At 46.0% G+C, this 22,776-nt stretch overlaps 1 protein-coding gene across 4 annotated transcripts in view; it reads right to left on the bottom strand.

The window, feature by feature from the left end:
- The window catches only part of PPP4R4 (protein phosphatase 4 regulatory subunit 4), a 553,487-nt gene that overhangs the window by 212,860 nt on the left and 317,851 nt on the right, over window positions 1-22,776 (bottom strand). The gene's annotated exons all lie outside the window — the stretch shown is intronic.

Raw genomic sequence — 22,776 nt, 5'->3', positions numbered from 1 at the left:
AAGAGAAGAAAATAGACTAAAAACATGTGTTATTTAATTAAACAGATACCAGAGAAAAAAGAAAAACGAAATTATATACATATAATCAATGCTAAAATATTTGTTAATTGAAAAAATTTTGTCAAATTCTAATGATAACAGATGCATCTCAAATTCAGAAATACAGGACTCCATGCCATGGTTTACTGATGGGTATAGCAGTAACTTGCAGCGTAATTCAACCATATATGCTGATTTAGATTATGTTTCCTCTCTTATACATTATCACCTTAGAAAATGGAACAAAATGAGTTTTAGATCTGCAGATGGAGAGCAGCTCTCACACCACAACTTGTGATAGTGCCTCCTAGAGGCATAACAATAGAGACCAGAAAGTAGCTTCATGGCCGCTATTTGCTGGTGTTTGGGTACTTGATCTTCTTGGTGTCTGGGTATTATCTTCTTGGTGTTTGGGTACTTGCCAGGTTCTTGTGGCCTGGTTTGGCCTCTGTTGGAAACAGGATGCTGGGCTTGATGGATCCTTGGTCTGACCCAGCATGGCAATTTCTTATGTTCGTATGTTCTTAAGGCATATCAGAATGTTCAGTTTCAATGAAGCTGTAATTTCACTTTAACCATTACCTTAATTTTGTTGTATGCCAGATTTTATATTTTTCCAGGTTGACAACATAAAGCCTTCTCTGCCATGTGAGCTGTAACGCTTGAAGATTACATTCTTTCCCAGTTTGATTTTTTCCATTTTTAAATAGATCTATTTTAATTTTGACTTTTGTTTTAATCTGGATCGATCCAAACACTTTTTGATCTATTTTTTTAGCTCAAATATGTGTTAATTGTTGTTTGTCTTTATATGTTATTTGTGTCATGACACCTGAAGAATGCAATGAATGAATTTATGTGTCAGGTCAGTGAAATATATGTTTCTATGTAATGTCTGAGCACCTAAGTTGTTTGTGGCTCTGACTATTGCATGTTACCTAATAATAAAGTGGGAACATTATGCAGATTAGTAATAGTATATGTAGGAATTACTAGATGCAGGGAGTTATGGGTATGATGGAATTTTCTCATTGATTAATTTGAATTTGTTTTACTCTTATATTAGGCTTTAATCCGTAACATACACATCTAATAATGAGTTAAGAGGCTATGCTCCGACGTCAGAAATACACCATACTGGGAGAAATGTATACGCCATGTGTCATTGATTTCAGAAATCATCCCATCCTTTGCACAGAAGTCATCTTGCACCCTTCATTATATGGACTGAAGTGCTCACACTTTATAACTGATCTTTTCTTTATGTTTTTCATGTCAAATAAATGTACCTTTATTTGACATGTGATAATTGATTGTCATAACAAAAATATTTTTATGATATACCTAGTCAATATCTAGTTATGTACCTATTTGCAGATGCCACTATTTAGATTTTCAAGTTAATGATACACTCTGAATTAATGCAGTTTTTATTAGTCCCTACAGTCCAAGCGTTTTGTAGATTTTCCAGTCCTATACCTTATAATGCATATATGCATTTACTTACTGAGTCAGCTAGATGATTATTTGATATGTTCTCTTTTACTTTTATCTATGAAAGCTAGTCTGATCACACTAATCAATCACCCTGTTCCACTGCTTGCCACTTTACAGTGTGATATGTCTTGGTGTAAACCAAATATTCCCTTGAGTTTTTGACTCTTTGCCCACCTGTCTTTTTCTCTGGATCTTCCCTTCCCTGTTGTAAACTTTACTGTCTCAGCAGCGATTTAAGGTTTAAGAGGAATGTACACTTCTGCCTGCTAGATTGCATGCCAGCATATGTCAAATATGTGCTGTTCTGTTTCTTGTAAGAACTGCAGCTAATTGCAACTATCGAATGCCTTCTATTTCAGCATTCTCTTGCTTGCCCTACTGCTGCCTCTGCACAAGTATTTTCCTTTATTTCTTCTTCTGCAGCCTGCATTTATGATACTCACATTGCTGGTTTTTCATATTCTATTCCCCCTGCTCCTAACCTTACCCAATAAACCGAATTTGGTTATTCCCCTTCTACTATGAGTTCCCTGTATACCTTTTTGGGCATTTCTTCCTGTAACACTTCCTATCAGGTTATTTACCTACAGGCCAATTCAGTAAAGTCCGCGGGAGAGCAGACGAACGCCCGCTCTCTCGGTGCGCGCACCGGCCACTCGCCGGTGCGCGCGATTCAATATGCAAATTAGGTGGTGCAGTAGAAACGGGCAAAAGGAGGCACTAGGGACACTAGCACGTCCCTAGCGCCTCCTTTTAGCCCGGAGCGGCGGCTGTCAGCGGGTTTGACAGCCGACGCTCAATTTTGCCGGCGTCGGTTCTCAAGCCCGCTGACAGCCACGGGCTTGGAAACCGGACGCCGGCAAAATTGAGCGTCCGGTTTTCGGCCCGAAAGCCGCAGGCCCATTTAAAATTTTTTTTTCTTTTTTTTTTTTTAACTTTTTTTACACTTCGGGACCTCCGACTTAATATCGCCATGATATTAAGACGGAGAGTGCACAGAAAAGCAGTTTTTACTGCTTTTCTGTGCACTTTCCCGGTGCCGGCAGAAACTAGCCGCCTACCTTTGGGTAGGCGCTAATTTCTTAAAGTAAGATGTGCGGCTTGACTGCACATTTTACTTACTGTATCCCGCGGGCATACCTAATAGGGCCCTCAACATGCATTTGCATGTTGAGGGCCCTATTAGGTGCCGCGGGTTGGACGCGCGTTTTCCTCCCCTTACTGAATAAGGGGTAAGGGAAAACACGTGTCCAAGTGTGGGTTAACAGTGCGCTCCAACAGCATGCTAGAGTTTTTTACAACCTCTTTCAGATGCTTTCTGGTAGTGTGACACTTCTGTTTACCTATAGTCCCATTTCTGCCTATAACCAGAACATGTCTTATGCTTTGCAACACTTTTGTAACTTGTCCCACATTATGTATACACAATACAGTGTGAGCCCTTCTGCTGACTCTTGGTTTTCCTCTTTATTTTCCTGGCTTCCTTCACTGTCCTGGTTATGTACATTGCTTATATCCCTGTTTGCCTTTGTAGCAAATATTATCCTGGGTTGTTGTTTTCAATGTTCTTTTTCTCTTATCATATATTTGCTCTTCTTTCTCTTCTGTTTTATGCCTTTCCACTCCTGTCTCTGCCTCTCATTATGAGACTGTACTCCTTGCAGAGCCTCGCCCAGTGTAAATGATATTCTATGAGAAAAGTACTTCTTTCATACTGGTCTCTCTTTGTTTTTCCTATCTTTATACTTGTTACATTATTATGTAATTACTTGACTCTGAAAGATAACATATGTGGTCTTGCTATTATAAGTTTGTTCTTCTTTATAATGCAGCCATTCTTGCAGCTCAACTATAGAGCTAACGAACATCTAGTGAAACTTAGTCACAATGCTATCATTTGTTAACTAGAGAATGCGTGTCTATCTATGAGTCTCATTTACTTTAGTAGGGATCTAGAGGGATCACATTGCACAGAAAAGGTTAGTTGTTAGCCTACACATTTTAGCCCATTTGCCATAATCACTTCTTATGGTTCTGTCCTCCCCTATAGTACTTGGGTGTGCACTCTTGCCATTTGTGAATGGCATAAGAGGGAAATGATATGTGTGCCTGAGCTTGAGACCAACATGGAGACGGCAACTGATCCAGAATCCTCTGCTATCTTAGCCTTTCTAGCTATGTGAACTTCAAATGTCCTACTGAACCTGACCTGCAGGAATACCAAGGACACCTGGCCAGCAGTTGAAGCTGGCGACACTTTGTGATGCCTAATTATAGGGTCACAAAACCAGAAGGAAACGGTTGGAACTTCAGGCTAGACTGTCACTACAGGGGCACCATTTACAGGGGCATCTGTAAACACAGCCTAAGAGGTGATAATTGCCCTGACCAGCAATATTCTAAGAGAACAAAGGTGATGGTAAATGGGCGCCACCTTGGAGAAATAATCAGGATAGTTTAGGGATAATCTATCATGCTGTTGACATGACAATCTATGTAAATGATTCTCTGGGTAGTCATGCACTTTTAGAATTTCTAACCTAGTACTTTATTGTATTTTACTTATAAAAGAAGGATCAGTTCATGTATACAATGAGATGCTGGTGGTCAGTTTGTCAGAGAAGTGGCATCAGCATCTCCCAAGAATACTTATATTGATCAATAAAAATTATACTTTCTACAAAATCTAAGTGTTCTTGTATCCCTCGGTAAGCATCATAAAGCATAATTTGGCACTTAACAGAAGCTGCTGTGGGTACAGCCAATTCTGATCTTGCAACAGGTGATTTTATTCAGACTCTGAAAGGTTGCTTTGGGTAGACCCTCAATTATAGTGGGGCAGGTGGGTGAGATGACAAGATAATGGTTACAACTAGGAATCCATGATAACTCACAGTTGGTTTTTGAGAAGGTCTTCAAATACTACTTTTGCCTACATAACAGGTACAAGATAGGGGCTCTGGGGTAAATGCTGTAAGGGTTAGTAGATTTCCATAGGCTTGTGAAGCTTCCTGAGATGTTTGTGTTGGAGAGACAATTAAAGGATTTCTTGTTGCAAGCTGAGATCCTTGTGGTGCAAAGTTGGCCCTTACCTGGGTGGTGAGTCAGTGTGTATAGCAAGAAGGTGAGAATTGGGCTTCTACTTATTTGAGTCATATGTTTAACTCTGGGTTAACCATGGGGTAAGACTGGATTTGAGTCCTATTAATTTCCTTTACATTACTAGCATTTGGAAGATAGATGCAGATAATTAGAAGTCAGGGAGTAGCCTAGTGGTTAAAACAGTGAGCTGCGAGCCAGGGTTTAAATCCCACTGCTGCTCCTTGTCATCTTGGGCAAGTCACTTCACCCTCCATTGTCTCAGGTACAAATTGAAATTGTATACCTCTGGGGATAGGGAAATGCTTACAATACTGAATATAATCTGCTTTGATGTGACTGAAATGGGAATATAAATAGGCTTAATACAAACAGTTTCTGTTGAAAAGAACATGTACCTGCACATCTATATGGCATCTCTTGTCTGCTGGAAGGTTTCCTATCAGTGAAAAGGCCACTATTTTTCAGCACCCTGTCTCCCCATTGTGTGATGGTAGTTGAAATGATAAAACCAAGACCTGACCCTCCAAAGGCTATCCTTATGCTTGTGGCTTAGCTTCACACACATCTCTGGCACTTAAAGGAGGTAAGACCTAAATGATGACATATAACTTTGTAGTGTTTTGGCCATTAAAACAAGGATACTCAGGGGAGCTTTGCTTAGACCTGACACACTTACTTTGAGAAGTGGAACTGAGGCAGCTAATAGAGTAGGATAGAGGTTATTGGAATACACTAGTTGCATAGCTACATGCAGGCCAGTGTGTGGGTGTGAGAGTGAATGCAATAGGCTGTCCTGAAAGGGGTTTGACTCTGAGGTGACATGGCACCTAGCAGGCAAAAGAAAAAGCAGTACACAAAAGGTTGCAAATATAAACTTTTTATCAGAAAAAATATATATAAAGTATGCAAAAGAAAGTGAAGGGAAAGGAAAAACTAGGGACATAACTGTTTATATGACAAAAAAGGACCCAGGAAACCTAGGAGGATAGGTCCTGACAGGTGTAGGAAGCTGGGAACAATGGTGATTGGTGCATGCCAACCAGAAAAAGAGCAGCTGTGAGGCTCTCTTCAGCATGCACAAGGTGCTCCACCACTGCCACCCAACCTCCTGGGGTCAGCTTGCATGTTGTCAACTGCTTCCTCCACTCATAGCCACAAGAGATTGGGCTTCTGTGGCAAGAACAGATGTTTCTGCCACAGAGCCAACTCTATTGCCATGAGGTACTACCCTGATTCGAGGGGAAACTAACCACCAAATGTTCATCTCTCTCCCTTGGCAATGGCTGGACACCCTTGTGAGGTATGTCTGAGGGAAATTGAGAAGGAGGCCATAAGGGACATGGACAGGAAGGGAAGGCTGGAAATCAGGGGCAAACCCAGGGGGAGCAGGCAGGTATGGCAGATCACCAAGAGATCCGGGGCTGCCATGTGGGGAAGGGGGTCTAGCTGGTTTGCCACTGCAGGTGGTAGTGATGGCAGATGACCATCTGCAGCCAGCATTGCAACTGCATTGGCAGGAGAGACCTGCTCCATCCATCTCCTTATCCTCTTCCTCCTCCTGAGGAGAAGCTGCTGTCTGTGAAAAGAGAAAAAATTGTATGGCAAGCTGTCAGCTGGTGTGCACAGGGATATGATGTGGAGCATCATAACAACTGTTAGAATGCATTCTAATTATGGTAGGGGTGGAGGCAATGGGAAATGGTCCTAGCTGTGGGACACCCATCCTCTATCAGAGACTGTAAGACCAGATATAAGTTTTAACGGAACTGGAGGCACTTCACAGCATGGTGGCTAGTTAGTGATAGAGGCTCAAAGGTAGATCCTGTGGCAGGGTTAGTTTTTCAGTTGTCTGCCTTGGATTCCAATGCTTTCACAGTCATGATGCTGCCACTAGACAAAGAAAATTTGTTGGAAGGTAGGCCAAGAGATTTCCTACTTTAGATTTCTAGCATTCTCATTAACAACCAAAAACATATATATTTGACCTGTGATGCTGTTAGAGTACTGCCTCATGGCAATGCAAGCCATGATCCTGGGGTTGTGGTATGGCCAGCATTCTGCTGGATGGACACCTATGGGTTCTAGAAGGATGGTGCCTTTTGTGCAGAAGGGATACTTCTCTATCAAGCTGTGACAGAGTTTAGTTGGCTGACAGGGCAATAGTGGGGTATGCGATGGAAGCTGCAAACAGAAAGACTACATGGACACCGCCTAGATGAGTGTTATGCGAACTGACCTTTGGCCTGCTCCTGCCTAGCATGAAACTGCTCCAGCCAATTCTCTACCAGGTGGCACAACTCCTAGACCTTCTTTTTGAGATCTTAAATCTGTACAGATGAGAAGTTTGAATAATACTCTTTCCATGTCATCCACAATGGCATGTTTCCATTCATGCCAACTAATCCCTGACTCACCCTTACAGTGGTTCTTCACTGTCCCTTTTGAAATCTTTATATGCTGTTAGGTTTTGGGGCCACCTCCAAAGCTTGTCATAGGAAATAGCACTTTAATACTAAGAACTGTAACCTTGGCTGCCCATCGCCCCCATCCCTGGAAATTTCCTAGGTCCATAACTGCATTAGTGATGTCCACTGAAGCTCCTTGCAAGGCTGTGCTGCACCTACAGCTCTGGCTGTGTGTGTATGTGTGAGGAAGCACCTTAACACTGGCTTCTGTGCAAAACAGCTTGCTGAGGGCAGGAGCTTCCAACTATTTCATGTCATTTTGCACCTGCACCCTGATTGCCCTCTATTTAATTTTTGACCTCCTACTTCCCTCTTGGTACTTACCTCCTAAGGTATGAAGCTCCCATGATTAAATTCAAGGCCCTGTTAGGCCTGACTCATGCACCTGGCGTTGAGCCTTATCTCTGTGATAGGGAATAGCAAGTCCTTGTCGGCCACAATAGGAAAGCCAGATTTGCCAATAAATTTGGCTTTTGTACCAGGGTGGCCATTTTGGAAGAAGTCTGACCCAGCATGACCAGAAGCATGCATGCTCAGGTATATACTAGAGTACACACATACTATAGATCTCAAGTACATGCAAAATTTCAAATATACTGAAAAGTACACGTGGGCTTTGTGGGGCAGAGATATGCATATTTTAAAGCCTACGCATATGGCTTCATGCAAGTTTTAAAATACTTGATTAAATCTGTGTGGACCCCTATATGCCCAAATATGGGGCTGCATGGACAAGTTTGAAGGTTAGGCTCCCTATGTGAGAGTGTTCATGGAGACATCCTACCAAACACAGAACAGTTAGCCATATCATGCATGCATGAATCCAAGTCATCTGAGACAAATGTCATGAAGGTCCAGGTTGGATATTTTATGCCTGCAATTAGAGCATAATTTAAATTGCTTTTTAATCTGACCTGAAACTTTTTTCAGACATTCCAATGAGAAGAGAAAGCAGAGTTGCCTATCTGCAACAGGTGTTCTCCGAGGACAGCAGGATGTCAGTCCTCACACATGGCTGACATCGAATGGTGTCCGGCACAGAACTTTGATCTTAAAGAATCTAGAACTTTCAAACATGCCCTACTGAGCATGTGCAGCTGTAGTCATCACCCTGCCTCTTAGGCAGAGTCCCTCAGTCCATAATATAGCTAATACATGGAGAAACCAAATCCCAGGGGAGGCAGGTGGGTTTCCTGAGGACTAACGTCCTGCTGTCCTTGGAGAACACCTGTTTCAGATAAGCAACTCTGCTTTCTCTGAAGAAAAGCAGGATGGTAGTCCTGGCCTACAAGGAAATGTACCAATTCAAAGAATCAAGGCTCCGGTTCAGCAATAAACCTGCCAGGGACAGAGCCCCAGGGGCATATCCTTAAAGGGGATTTGTGACATGAAAGGGGTTGAAAAAGATATTCCTCTTCTGAGGAAGGAGAAGACTCCCGACAATATCTTCCTGGTGTCTACTCCCCTTGGGGTTCGACCAGGAACGCAGTCCTAGGTCAGTCCTGTGGCAGCAGCACACAACCTATTGTGCTCGCCACAATGGAAACACACACACACACACACACACCTATACAGTATAGAGCAACTGGAGAATATAGTCCTCCCCAGTACTTTGTGATGGCTGAGACCAAGATGCAATGATGGCAGAACCCTGGCATGGTTGAGAACTGCACAGACAGGGAGACTACTGCCTGCCATCATCCGAGGCACTTGGATTAGATGCCTTGCCATACCTGACCACACATGCTGTCCTCCACTGTTACAGTAACTCCCAGCGGAGTGCATAGGAACAATGTGATGATGGCATCCCCAGTAACACTAGAGCTCTGGGTATAACATGGTGGTGGGTGGAGTTCTCTGGCATCACCCCCTCCAGTACCTGATAATACTCCAAGAGGCTGGACACAGCCCTTGAAACTGCATTGGGAATGGCTCACCACCATTTTCCTCATGGAATGACAGCAGCAGTCCATAGTGACCGACGGTGCCCATGGGGCTCTGCTTTCGTATCCTGAGCATCCGACCACGTCCACTGGTGCCTACAGTGCCCTTAGGGCCCATAGCGCTCTTGCGCTCACCAAAGATGGATGTCATCAAGGACACCACACGATGCTGCACCTAGGGCTTTGACGGCGCTGGACCGAATCTTGATCAGTTCGATGGTATATAGCCTCGGCGATCCAGGGTGCCTTGAGTAAATGGCCACGCTGGCGCTCAATCCATTCAAGGCCCAAATCCCTGTCACTCGAGGGCTTCAGTGGTACTCGAGGGCTCTCAAGAGCCCTGGCAGTCGACGGGCCTTGCGGAAAACCATGGCATTCAATGGCGATCCCAGTGCCTCATTGGTGGTGTTCAACATTGTCGAGAGCAGCAACGAAAGACATTGGTGGACAACATGCCTGATGGCCTCCATGGTGGCCCTGCAGCTCGATGGCATCGAGGGCATTGATGGTATCAAGGCAGCTCAACACTGCTATGGCATCAAGGCCACGCACCACGATGGCCCCAAGGGCAACCACGGCAAAGGTAACACACCTTGATGGGATCAAGGGCTGCTGCAGCATTGAGTCCACGTATCTCGTTGGCATTGAGGGTGGCCATTCATGCACCTCAATGGGATCGAAGGTATTGATGGCACCGAAAGCATCAACATTGAGGGCGGCTCAGATGGCATCAAGGGGGACCCTGGCACTTGACAGCAGACTTAGCACCAACACTAGATGTCAGTGCCGCTACCAACACTAGATGTCAGTGCCGCTACACTGCCATATCGAGGCCCAAGGCGCACAATGACTCTGATGCATCGAGACTTCACATCCACAGATGCCTACGGCACAGAAGGCTCTTATGGCATCGAGGGCGGTCACGCACTCCAATGGCATTGCGGATGCCCCGGCACCTCGATGGCATCAAGGGTGACCATGGTACTCAATTGCAGTCCTGGTCCCTGACACAGTCCTGACATCAATGTGTCAGATCAACGGTGCGCTAGTCACAGATGTGCATGGGCAACCATTTCTGGGCATGGTACCAAAGGTAAGGTAGCAAGCTGCTTGCCCAGGATCCTGATCACCCTCTCTCACAAGAAGCCTGCACTGCCATCACCAGCAAGCAGGAGGGGAGGTTACGCCATCTAGAGCTCCTGCCCATGGAGACTAGTTTCTTTGAATGTGGGGAGGATGAGCTCTCCCCCAACAGGAACAGTGTGGTCCTCGATCTCTGCACTGACTGAACTTCCATCAATGCCGATTGATCGATGAAACAACATGGATCTCTTGCCCAGGTAGAACTCAGGTGAGTCCCCAAGCTCAGTAGCCTACACGGATCACCCACAGACTGCATTCCGTCAGTCCTGCCAGCACCTGAGAATGGCACAAAAACAGGCAGAGAACACAGATACTAAACTGCCGGTGTAGTAACTTTTGTTTTTAATAAGGGATAGAAATCTTTTTTTTATATATACTGACATTCAATCTGAGATATCACATTGGTTTACATTCAGGTAGGTATTTCTCTATTCCCAGAGGGTTAACAATCAAAGTTTTGTACCTGAGGCAATGGAGGGTAAAGTGACTTGCCCAAGGTCACAAGGAGCAACAGCAGGACTTGAACCTGGTCTCTTGGTTTGTAGCCCACTGCTCTAACCACTAGGCTATTCCTCCTCCCTAATAGACTCTGCCAGATTGCACAGTGTCTAAGGCCCAGCAAGCAGCTGGCAGACAGAGGAAAGAAGAAGAAAAGGAAAGGAAATAAAACTACCGTAAGGTAAGAGAAAGAAAACAGCTGCAGTTCTATTAAAAATCACTTACAAAATATGTGAGGAGAGAGCAAAGCTGAATGAAACACACGGCTCCTGAGACCACATGGCTCCATGGAAAAAAAAAGAGACTGAAAGACTCTACCTATGGGGCAGGGTGATGACTACAGCTGCTCATGTTCAGTAGGACATGTTCAAAAGTTCTAGATTCTTTGAGATCAAAGTTCTATGCTGGGCTCCATCCAATGATGTCACCCATGTGTGAGGACAACCATCCTGCTTGTCCTCGGAGAAAAACAAAATATTCTAAACTACTTTTTTTGGGATGCTCAAAAGAAAGAGAAATAAAATAATGAAGAAAATAAACGAAATGCTATTAAAAAAAACCCATAAGAACATCAGCAGCTGAGGAGAGAGCAAAAAAGCCACATCTATTGCTTCAGTGTAAGAGAAGAGACTGGAGAGGCTTGCATAACAGCAGAGACATGCATGCTCAGAAAGACCTTTTGGTCTTTCTAAACTTAGAGAGGATAACTTTCAAACAACTCCGCATGGCCCCATATACGTGCATATATGGGGGTAGACATGTGTATATTTTATAATCTATGCAAATGAGGTCCGCACAGATTATAAAATGAGAAATTACTACTTACCTGATAATTTCCTTTTCATAATCCAGAGAGATGGATTCAGGAACAGTGGGTTATGTACCTCTACCAGGATAAGGAGGCGGAGCAAACTGACGTCACAGAATATATACATGTGCAGTGACATCAACCTGCCAGTATTCTCTTCAAAAGCCAACGGTGGACAGACTAGCAAAACTTTGATTAATAACAGATAACCATTTCAGGACTCAACCAACAGGAAATCTGAACCCAGGCCAAGAATATATGAACACTAATCTAGGGACTAGATGAAAATCAGCAGAACCAGGGGTCACGATTTGAAGCTCCAGGGAGGAAGATTCAGAACCAATGTCAGGAAGTATTTCTTCTCGGAGAGGGTGGTGGATGCCTGGAATGCCCTTCCGGAGGATGTGGTGAAGACCAGAACTGTGAAGGACTTCAAAGGGGCGTGGGATAAACACTGTGGATCCATAAAGTCAAGAGGCTGCCAATGAAGAGTGGGTGACTCGCCAGAATGATGGCTACTGCCTGGAGTCAATACCCTTATTAAATAAACATCCACATGCTTACTGTGACTCCAACATCGCTCTAAGCTTCAACAGCAAGAGGAAATGTGGAAAAAAGGATTCGCACTCACAAAGAGGGGAGTAGCTGGCTTGTTACGGCGGTTACTACCCCAAATCAAATAAGCCTGATACTTCACTTTCAATGCATATACAGCATAGTTCTCTGATTCAACGGCAGGGGAGAAGAAAAACTGATACTTCACACATCCAGCAGAGCTCTCTGCTTCAACGGCAGGGGAGAAGAAAAGAGGGTTCGCACTCACAAAGCGGGGAGTAGCTGGCTTGTTACGGCGGTTACTACCCCAAACCAAATGTGCCTGATACTTCACTTTCGATGCACATCCAGCATGGCTCTCTGCTTCAACAGCAAGGGAGAAGACTGATACTTCACGCATATCCAGCATAGCTCCCTGCTTCAACGGCAGGGGAGAAGAAAAACAACCAATAAGGGCTGTATAACATAGTCTGGGTAAAACAAATAAGCATGGGTGTAGCTTGCTTATTGCGGCAGCTACTACCCCTAACTAATCAAGCTAGATATTTCACTTGGATGCAGCTCCATCTGCTCTCTACATTAAAGGTGGGGGTGGAAGGGAAATAGAACCAAGAGCTAAGAGAAACAGATAAGTATGAGAGAAAAAATGTGTGAAGCTTGCTGGGCAGACTGGATGGGCCATTTGGTCTTCTTCTGCCGTCATTTCTATGTTTCTATAATATTTACCAGTAACCCTGATCACGTAGTCACGCAGGAGAACCATAACACAATCATTTGGCAACCAAGGGCAGGAAGCTGAATCCATCTGTCTGGATTAAGGAAAAGGAATTTATCAAGTAAGTAGAAATTTCTCATTTCCTAGTATCCAGACAGATGGATTCAAGACCAGTGGAATGTACCCAGCTACAGGCAGGTACATTCCACAGGCTAAGGAGCGGATTTTCAGAGCCCTGCTCGCCTAAATCCGCCCAAAACCGGGCGGATTTAGGCGAGCAGGGCCCTGCGCGCCGGTAGGCCTATTTTACATAGGCCTACCGGCGCGCGCAGAGCCCCGGGACTCGCGTAAGACCCGGGGTTCTCCGAGGGGGCGTGTCGGGGGCGGGCCCGGTCGTCACGGCGTTTCGGGGGTGGGTACAGGGGCGTAGCTACGGCCCGGGGCGGTCCGGGGGCGTGACCGCGCCCCTCCGTACCCGCCCCCAGGTCGCGGCCCGGCGCGCAGGAGGCCTCCTCGCGCGCGGGGATTTACTTCTCCCTCCGGGAGGCGTAAATCCCCGGAGAAAGGTAAGGGGGGGGGTGTAGACAGGGCCGGGCGGGTGGGTTAGGTAGAGGAAGGGAGGGGAAGGTGAGGGGAGGGCGTTAGAGGATTCCCTCCAAGGCCGCTCCGATTTCGGAGCGGCCTTGGAGGGAATGGGGGTAGGCTGCGCGGCTCGGCGCGCGCCGGCTATACAAAATCGATAGCCTTGCGTGCGCCGATCCAGGTTTTTAGCAGATACGCGCGGCTCCGCGCGTATCTACTAAAATCCAGCATACTTTTGTTTGCGCCTGGAGCGCAAACAAAAGTAGGCCTATTCGCGGAGTCTGAAAATCCGCCCCTAAGAGAGAATTTGAAAAGAAGTTGGCTGTAGAGGCAAAAACTCACAGTAAAAGCTTTTTTAAATATATCCGAAGCAGAAAGCCTGTGAGGGAGTCAGTTGGACCATTAGATGATCGAGGGGTTAAAGGGGCACTTAGAGAAGATAAGGCCATCGCGGAAAGATTAAATGATTTCTTTGCTTCGATGTTTACTGAAGAGGATGTTGGGGAGGTACCCGTAATGGAGAGGGTTTTCATGGGTAATGATTCAGATGGACTGAATCAAATCACGGTGAACCTAGATGATGTGGTAGGCCTGATTGACAAACTGAAGAGTAGTAAATCACCCGGACCGGATGGTATACACCCCAGAGTTCTGAAGGAACTAAAAAATGAAATTTCAGACCTATTAGTAAAAATTTGTAACTTATCATTAAAATCATCCATTGTACCTGAAGACTGGAGGATAGCAAATGTAACCCCAATATTTAAAAAGGGCTCCAGGGGCGATCCAGGAAGCTACAGACCGGTTAGCCTGACTTCAGTGCCAGGAAAAATAGTGGAAAGTGTTCTAAACATCAAAATCACAGAACATATAGAAAGACATGGTTTAATGGAACAAAGTCAGCATGGCTTTACCCAGGGCAAGTCTTGCCTCACAAATCTGCTTCACTTTTTTGAAGGAGTTAATAAACATGTGGATAAAGGTGAACCGGTAGATATAGTATACTTGGATTTTCAGAAGGCGTTTGACAAAGTTCCTCATGAGAGGCTTCTAGGAAAATTAAAAAGTCATGGGATAGGTGGCGATGTCCTTTCGTGGATTGCAAACTGGCTAAAAGACAGGAAACAGAGAGTAGGATTAAATGGACAATTTTCTCAGTGGAAGGGTGTGGGCAGTGGAGTGCCTCAGGGATCTGTATTGGGACCCTTACTTTTCAATATATTTATAAATGATCTAGAAAGAAATATGATGAGTGAGATAATCAAATTTGCAGATGACACAAAATTGTTCAGAGTAGTTAAATCACAAGCAGATTGTGATAAATTGCAGGAAGACCTTGTGAGACTGGAAAATTGGGCATCCAAATGGCAGATGAAATTTAATGTGGATAAGTGCAAGGTGATGCATATAGGGAAAAATAACCCATGCTACAATTACACAATGTTGGGTTCCATATTAGGTGCTACAACCCATGAAAGAGATCTAGGTGTCATAGTGGATAACACATTGAAATCGTCGGTTCAGTGTGCTGCGGCAGTCAAAAAAGCAAACAGAATGTTGGGAATTATTAGAAAGGGAATGGTGAATAAAACGGAAAATGTCATAATGCCTCTGTATCGCTCCATGGTGAGACCGCACCTTGAATACTGTGTACAATTCTGGTCGCCGCATCTCAAAAAAGATATAATTGCGATGGAGAAGGTACAGAGAAGGGCTACCAAAATGATAAGGGGAATGGAACAACTCCCCTATGATGAAAGACTAAAGAGGTTAGTCTTGGAGAAGAGACTTGGAGGTCAGCTTGGAGAAGAGATGACTGAGGGGGGATAAGATAGAGGTGTTTAAAATCATGAGAGGTCTAGAACGGGTAGATGTGAATCGGTTATTTACTCTTTCGGATAGTAGAAAAACTAGGGGGCACTCCATGAAGTTAGCATGGGGCACATTTAAAACTAATCGGAGAAAGTTCTTTTTTACTCAACGCACAATTAAACTCTGGAATTTGTTGCCAGAGGATGTGGTTAGTGCAGTTAGTATAGCTGTGTTTAAAAAAGGATTGGATAAGTTCTTGGAGGAGAAGTCCATTACCTGCTATTAAGTTCACTTAGAGAATAGCCACTGCCATTAGCAATGGTAACATGGACTAGACTTAGCTTTTGGGTACTTGCCAGGTTCTTATGGCCTGGATTGGCCACTGTTGGAAACTGGATGCTGGGCTTGATGGACCCTTGGTCTGACCCAGTATGGCATTTTCTTATGTTCTTATGTACTCCTAAATAGGGTAGGAGGTTGCCCGCAGGCCGGTCAAAACTGCACATGCAAAGGCTGTGTCCTCCTGGGCCTGTACATCCAGACGATACAAGGTGTGTAAGGAAAAGTTGTGTAAGGAAGTCCACTTCGTAGCTTGGCAAACATCAACGGGAGTACCAACAATCTAACCTCCGCCCATGACACTGCCTGAACCCTAGTGGAATGAGCCGTGACCTGAGAAGGCACTGGCTTTTCAGCGGCCACATACATGGCTTTTACTACCTCCTTAATCCAGTGAGCTATTCTAGCCCGTGAAGCCGGCTCGCCCTGTTTACCTCCCCCATGAACGACAAACAGGCAATCCATCTTTTGGAAAGGTTTAGAAACCTCCAGATACCTCACAACATGTCTTTTGACATCAAAAGGATGCAACAGGAGATATTCCTCCACATTTCTTTCCCTATCCAGAGATGGCAAGGAAATGGACTGATTCAAGTGAAAATCTGAGACCACTTTAAGCAAAAAAGAAGGAACAGTATGCAGCTGTATCGCCACTGGAGTCACCTGAAGGAACAGCTCCCAGCAAGACAAGGCGTGCCGCTTGGAAATTCGACGCACAGAACATATCGCCACCAGAAACACCGTTTTTAAGGTCAATAACCACAATGAAAGGCTATGCAATGGTTGCAACATAGGGCCTGCCAAGAAATCAAACACCAGATTAAGACTCCACAAGGGCACCAGTAACCACAAGGAAGGACGAAGATGTTTCACTTCCTTCAAGAAAAGGGCCACATCTGGATGAGCCGATAAGGGTTCACCATTCACCTGGCCCCTGAAAAAGGCAAGAGTCGCTACATGTAACTTCAAGGAATTAAGGGTCAACCCTTTATTCAACCCATCCTGCAAAAATTCCAAACTGAGTGGGATCTTAACTGAATGAGGAAGCACTCCTCGATCTTCACACCAAGCCTCAAACACTCGCCAAACCCACACATAGGCTAAGGAAGTGGAGAACTTTTGTGCTCGTAGCAAGATGGTAATCACCGCAGTAGAATATCCATGCTTCAGCAAACGAGCCCTCTCATGGGCCATACCATAAGACTAAACTGAGTTGGATCTTCATGAAAGACAGGTCCCTGCTGCAACAAATTCCTATGTGGTGGAAAGCGAAGGGGGGATGTCTAACAGGGGCCTTCGCAGATCTGCATACCATGGTCTCCTGAGCCAATCTGGTGTCACCAAAAGCACCATCCCCCTGTGACCTTCGACCCTCCGAACTATTCTGCCCAACATGGGCCACAGGGGAAAGGCATACTGTAGCTTGTCCTCCAGCTAGACCTGCAGGAGAGCATTGATACCCAAGGACTTTGGATCTCTCCTGCGAATGAAGAATCAAGGAACTTTCGATTTGCAAAAAGTCGCCAGCAGGTCTAGAAACGGAAGGCCCTTGTGATCTACTATCAACTGAAAGACCTTGTCTGACAATACCCATTCTCCTGGGACCAGACTCTCCTGCTGAGAAAGTCTGCTCTTACATTGTCTTTTCCTGCAATGTGCAAGGCCGAGACTCCTGAAGATGCACTTCTGCCCAAGTTGGTCTATCTCTTGCAACAATTGCTGGCTCTTGGTTCCTCCCTGCCGATTGATGTAATTGCGTGGTCCGACATTACCTGGACCGCTCTACCCTGAACTGCAAGCACGCCAACCAGACTGCCCGGGCTTCCAGCCAATTGATGTTCCAAAGAGACTCTTCTGTATTCCAGCGCCGTGGAGGCTTGCATCTGTTGTGAGTACCAACCAGTCAGGCGATGTCAGGGAAACTCCCTTTCTCAGATGATCTGCTTGCAACCACCACTGGAGGTGAGAGCAGACTTCTATCGGCAGGTGGAGCCGAACTGAATAGTCCTGAGACTTCAGGTTCCAATGAGACAGCATGGAGCGCAGAAGAGGATGCATATGCACTCTCACCCATGGCACCACTTCCAGGGTTGCCACCATCAAAACTAGTTCCTGCAGATAGGACCACACTGTCGGGCGTATAGTGTTAATCAAGAGATGCACCTGTGTCATCAACTTCTGAATGCAAGCTTCTGGCAAGAAAACTTTGCCCTGCTTCGTGTCGAACCGATACTCCAGTGACTGGGATGGCTGAAGACTACACTTGCCTAGGTTCACCACCCAACTGAGCTCCTGAAACAGGGAGTTCACCTTGCTGGTTACCAGGTGGCTCTCTTCTTGAGACTTGGCCTGAATCAGCCAGTCATCTAAATACGGGTGTACCAGGATCTCATCCTTTCTCAACTCTGCTGCCACCACCACCATAACCTTGAAAAAAGTTCTGGGAGCTGTGGCCAGACCAAAAGGCAGCGCCCAAAACTGATAATGGCACTCCAACACCACAAAACGCAGAAAACATAGGTGCTTCAATGGGATGGGAATATGGAGGTATGCCTCGGACAGATCCAAGGAGGTCTGAAATTCCATCGACTGCACGGCCATTATCATTGAGCACAATGTTTCCATGTGAAAATGAGTCACCTGCAAATGGTGGTTGACCCCTTTGAGATCCAGGATGGGATGAAAGGAACCCTCCTTCTTGGGCATAACGAAAAAAAATGGAATATCGACCCGTATATTCTTGAGTCTTGGGTACTGGAACCACAGCCCTTAGACTGAGGAGCCTTGACAGTTTACACTCCACTGCCTGCTTCTTCTGCAGGGAGTGGCAGGAAGACACAATGAACATGTCCCAAGGAACACTATGAAACTCCAGTGCATATCCCTTTCATATCACCTCCAGGACCCACTGATCCAATGTGATTTCGACCCACCTCTGAAGAAAGAGAGAGAGACATACCCCTATCTCCTGTAAGGGGTGGGTTGGCAAACCTTCATTGGGAGGCTCGGGAGATTCCACTACCTGAGCCCACGCCCCCCCCCCACCCCACCTGGGCTGTCTGGGACGAAAGGACTGAGACCTACCAAAAGGCCAAGGCTTCTGAAAGGTCATCCCTCTGTAGGGACGAAACCGCTTGGAACCCCTGAGATGAACCCTCATACCATAGGGGCATGGCATTTGTTTCTTATCCTCCAGCAACTGAGGAACCGGGGATTAGCCCCATTTACTGGCCAGTTTCTCCAACTTGCTCCCATTTAAGAGTGAGCCTTTAAAAGGAAATTTTGTAAGATTAGCTTTGGAGGTCATAACAGCTGACCAATTTCTCAGCCATAACTGACACCAGACCGCTATTACTGAAGCTACTCCTCTGGCCAAGGTGCGGACCAAATCACACCCCGCATCTCCTAAAAAGGTTGCAGCGGGTTCCATAACTGCCCTGGAATTCATTCCAGAGTCATCAACCTCCTGAAAGAGAAGTAAACAAGAGTGAGTCACCAGGAAACAACAAGAAGCTATCTGCAAGGTCATTGCCACTGCTTCAAATGCTTGCTTAAGAGCGTCCTCAATCCTCCTATCATGTACTTCAAGGCCACTCCTCTCTCCATGAGGATAGTCATTCGTTTAGAGCGGCACCGACAAGTGCATTCTTTTTTGGAAAACACAGACGCTCTCTCACCCCTGGATCCAAGGGGTACAGGCCTTCCAAGGTCCGATCCCCTTTGAAATCTGCCTCCGGGGCGTCCCACTCAAGATCAATCAATTCTTGAATGGACTCCATAACAGAGAAAAAACTAGAAGCTTTACACAAAGAAACCAAAATGGGATTTTTCTTTGGCTCAGACATGGAATCTGCCCTAGGTACTCCCAGCATCTTCATTGTCTGGGAAATCAGGGTTAACAGTTCATCTCTATGAAAGGACTGCAAAATAGTCCTATATGATTCCAGTCCCGGAGGAATTTCCCTATCTTCCAGAGAGTCAGGATCTGCCTCATCATCAGTGCCATCCAGATTCCTATCAGGTGCAGTCAATCGAGGTATCCTTCGGCACTTAACAGTAGTACTGGAAGAGGGAGAGGCCACTGCCTGAGAATCTGACCTGACAGGATTGGACGGGGCTAAGGACTGTGTCTGAAGAAAGGATTGCAATCCTTGAAAAAATTCTATCCAAGAAAATTCAAGGATCCAAGAAGGATCCATGCCAAAACCAGAAGGCACTTGGTGAGGCGCCCACTGAGCTGCCGGCCCCTACTAAGGAACCAGTCAAGGGAGTTCCAAGGTCGGGCATCCCTCCTGACATGCCCTTAACCAGGCCATCTGTAGTCTGGGAGGAAACAGGCTTAGTAAAATCAGAGATAGATAATTCTCCCTGAGCCTCTAAGCAGTGCTGGCACAAGTTAGAGGGTACTCCAGGCTGAGATGCCGAATATGATAGGCAGCACAGAGGGAAAGGCACTTAGATTTCTTAGCCACAGGTGCCATTAGTCCATCAGTACGCTTAGCAGGCGATTGAAGATGTGTGTCCAGCCAAATTTGCACAAAAAATGTTAGGTGCATAAAATTTAGCAGCACAAAATTTAGGAGTCCCAAAGTTATGTGCTGCAAAACTAAGTGCACTGTCACTGCACCAATCCTGGGCACACAGTACAGACAGCGCGCCCAAAAGAAACTGGGTGCACAATTCAGACGTGCAGTTGGACGCACTTGCAGAGGGCAGCCGGACACACAGAAAAGTGTGCGAAAATGCTACTGCAGCCTACCACATGGCGCACCAGAAAGAAGCCTAATTGTGGGGGCCTAACCTACCCAGGCTGCTCAACCCGCCAGGCTTCTCAGGTCCCTTAACTCCCACGAGAGCAGGAACGAATGTCAGAATGGCGCACCGAGCACAGAGACCTGAGGAAGTCCTACAATAACCCCTCTACTCTGTCTCTGACTTTTTATTTAAACTTATCTGAGCTCAGCCTTTCCCGGCTGAGTACAGAGACGGTCTCCAGCTGCGGGGAGAGAGGGTATATAGCATCACCATCGCGCTCGGCTTCCTGCACCCACTGCCTTTCAGCTGCTTAAATCAGCTAAGTCCACACTGGCTGAAAAAACAGCTACTGGAGCAAGGCACTCATCTGAGGGACCATGGAAATGACCTCAGGAATTCTCAAATGGGGAGGGACCATTACGTATCACTGCAGGAGAGCGGGGCAACTCAAAGCTCCTATTAATTCTCCTCTAAATTTTGAAGCAATCCCTAGTAGGGAAATGCATGTCCACCATCTGCTGGAGACGGAGAATACTGGCAGGCTGATGTCACTGTAGGAGTATGTATACTGTGATGTCAGTTTATTCTGACTCCATCTGCTGGTAGAGATGCATAACCCACTGGTCCTGAATCCATCTATCTGGGTGCTAGAAAATACACATATGTCTATCCCTAAACACACGTGTATATGTATGATTATGTGTGAATACCGGCAATGTGCGTACTTTTCCTACCTATTTTAAAAACATATGTACATATATTTTACGCACAAAAAAAAATCTTGACTTATTCACGTAAAACCCTATTTATGCGCGGAAGTTGGTGTATTTTAAAACATGCGCGCGTAACTGAAATCACTGGTTTGCCGAAATTTCCATCAGTTCACCCAGTCCTTCTCCTGGTCATCGAGACCCAACTAATTCTTCATTCTGGACTTCCCCAGTTCACCCATACCTCCCAACCAACCACTAGTAAACAACAGATGAGTCTGATATCAATTATATAAGACTAGCCGTTAAGCCCGTTAAAACGGGCGAGATTCCATCAGTCAGACCGGCACGGTTAGAGCCGCTCTGTTCTCCACAACTTCCCTTTTCCTTCCCATCCCCTCTCATCTTTCCTTTCATCCCCTCTCATCTCATCTACAACCCCTTCCCTCTCCCAGCCCTCCTCCACTCTTTTTTCTCTTCTCCAAAACTTCTTACCCTTCCCACTTGTTCAGTCATATCCTCTTCCCTTTTCCTTCCCTTTTCACCTTCCCTTCCCTTCCCTTTCCTTCCCCTTCTCCCCTCTCCCTCAGCCCTCCTCCACTCCACCCTTCCCACTTATTCACATCCTCTTCCTTCCATCCCTTCTCATCTTCCCTTTCCTTCCCCTCCCACCTCCTCAACCCCTTCCCTCTCCCTCATCCCTCCTCCACTCCCTTTTACTGTACTCCACAACTTTACCCTCCCCACTTACTCACATCCTCTTCCTTCCCCTCCCACCTCCTCCACAACCCCTTCCCTCTCCCTCAACCCCTCCTCTACTCCCTTTTTCTGTACTCCACAACTTTACCTTCCCCACTTACTCACATCCTCTTCCTTCCCCTCCTACCTCCTCCACAACCCCGTCCCTCCCCCTCAGCCCTCCTCCACTCCCTCTTTTATCCAGAACGCGCGCCTCACCACCGGGCTCATTGCTGGCCCGCCTGACTCTTAGATACCGCCGCCGCTGCTCCATGGGAGGTCTCTGGGGGGTCTCTCTCTCGCGCGCGCCTCTCCACCGGGCTCGTTGCTGGCCCGCCCGACGCTCGGTGATGAGGCATGCGCGCGAGAGAGACTCCCGGAGACCTCCCATTTCTGTGTCTGTGCCGCCGCTTCTCCCCGCGTGAGAGAGAACCCCCGGAGACCTTCTGTGCTGCCGCCGCCGTCGCCGCTGCTCCTCCCCGCCGCTTACAAGCAGCCCTCCGCTGCTCCATTTCTTCCCAGCACCATGTTGCTGCCCTCTGACCGACGTGCTCTCTGCGCAAGCCCATTTATATGGTAGATAATTAGCTGGTGTAAAATGAGCAAATAAACTGATAAATATATGCACGTCTCTTATAAATTAGCAATTTGTGCGTATAGTTCTTGGCTTTGTCCCAGAACGCCCCTAGACCTGCCTTTTGTTTGCATGTAAATATGTGCACGAGACCGAATATCGGGTGTACTTTTGATGGTTCTGAAATAGCATGTATGTAAATGTTTTAAAAATTCACCTCAGAGAGTGCAAGCTCTGCATCACCATTGTCTGATCACATCACCCACTTGGTGGCTGTGTATATCCTGCTTGTCCAAGGAGAAAAGTATTAAACAGCAATGGTTCAAACACTATCCGTGGTGGAATCCCACCTATTACCTTATAGCAATTACATGATGTGACATTAAGTGAGACTCTCTGTAGCCTCTGCTTCAATTTGTTCCTAATTCACTTACAAATTTTTTCCTTAAACCCCATCTTTCTTAATTTGAATATCTGCCTTACCGGTGGCACCAAATCAAA

Source organism: Rhinatrema bivittatum, chromosome 4, assembly GCF_901001135.1.
Source record: "Rhinatrema bivittatum chromosome 4, aRhiBiv1.1, whole genome shotgun sequence".
In the NCBI taxonomy this organism is placed as follows: Eukaryota; Metazoa; Chordata; class Amphibia; order Gymnophiona; family Rhinatrematidae; genus Rhinatrema; species Rhinatrema bivittatum.
The sequence above is the reverse complement of the archived record's forward strand: the minus strand, read 5'-3'. Positions and strand labels throughout refer to the sequence as shown.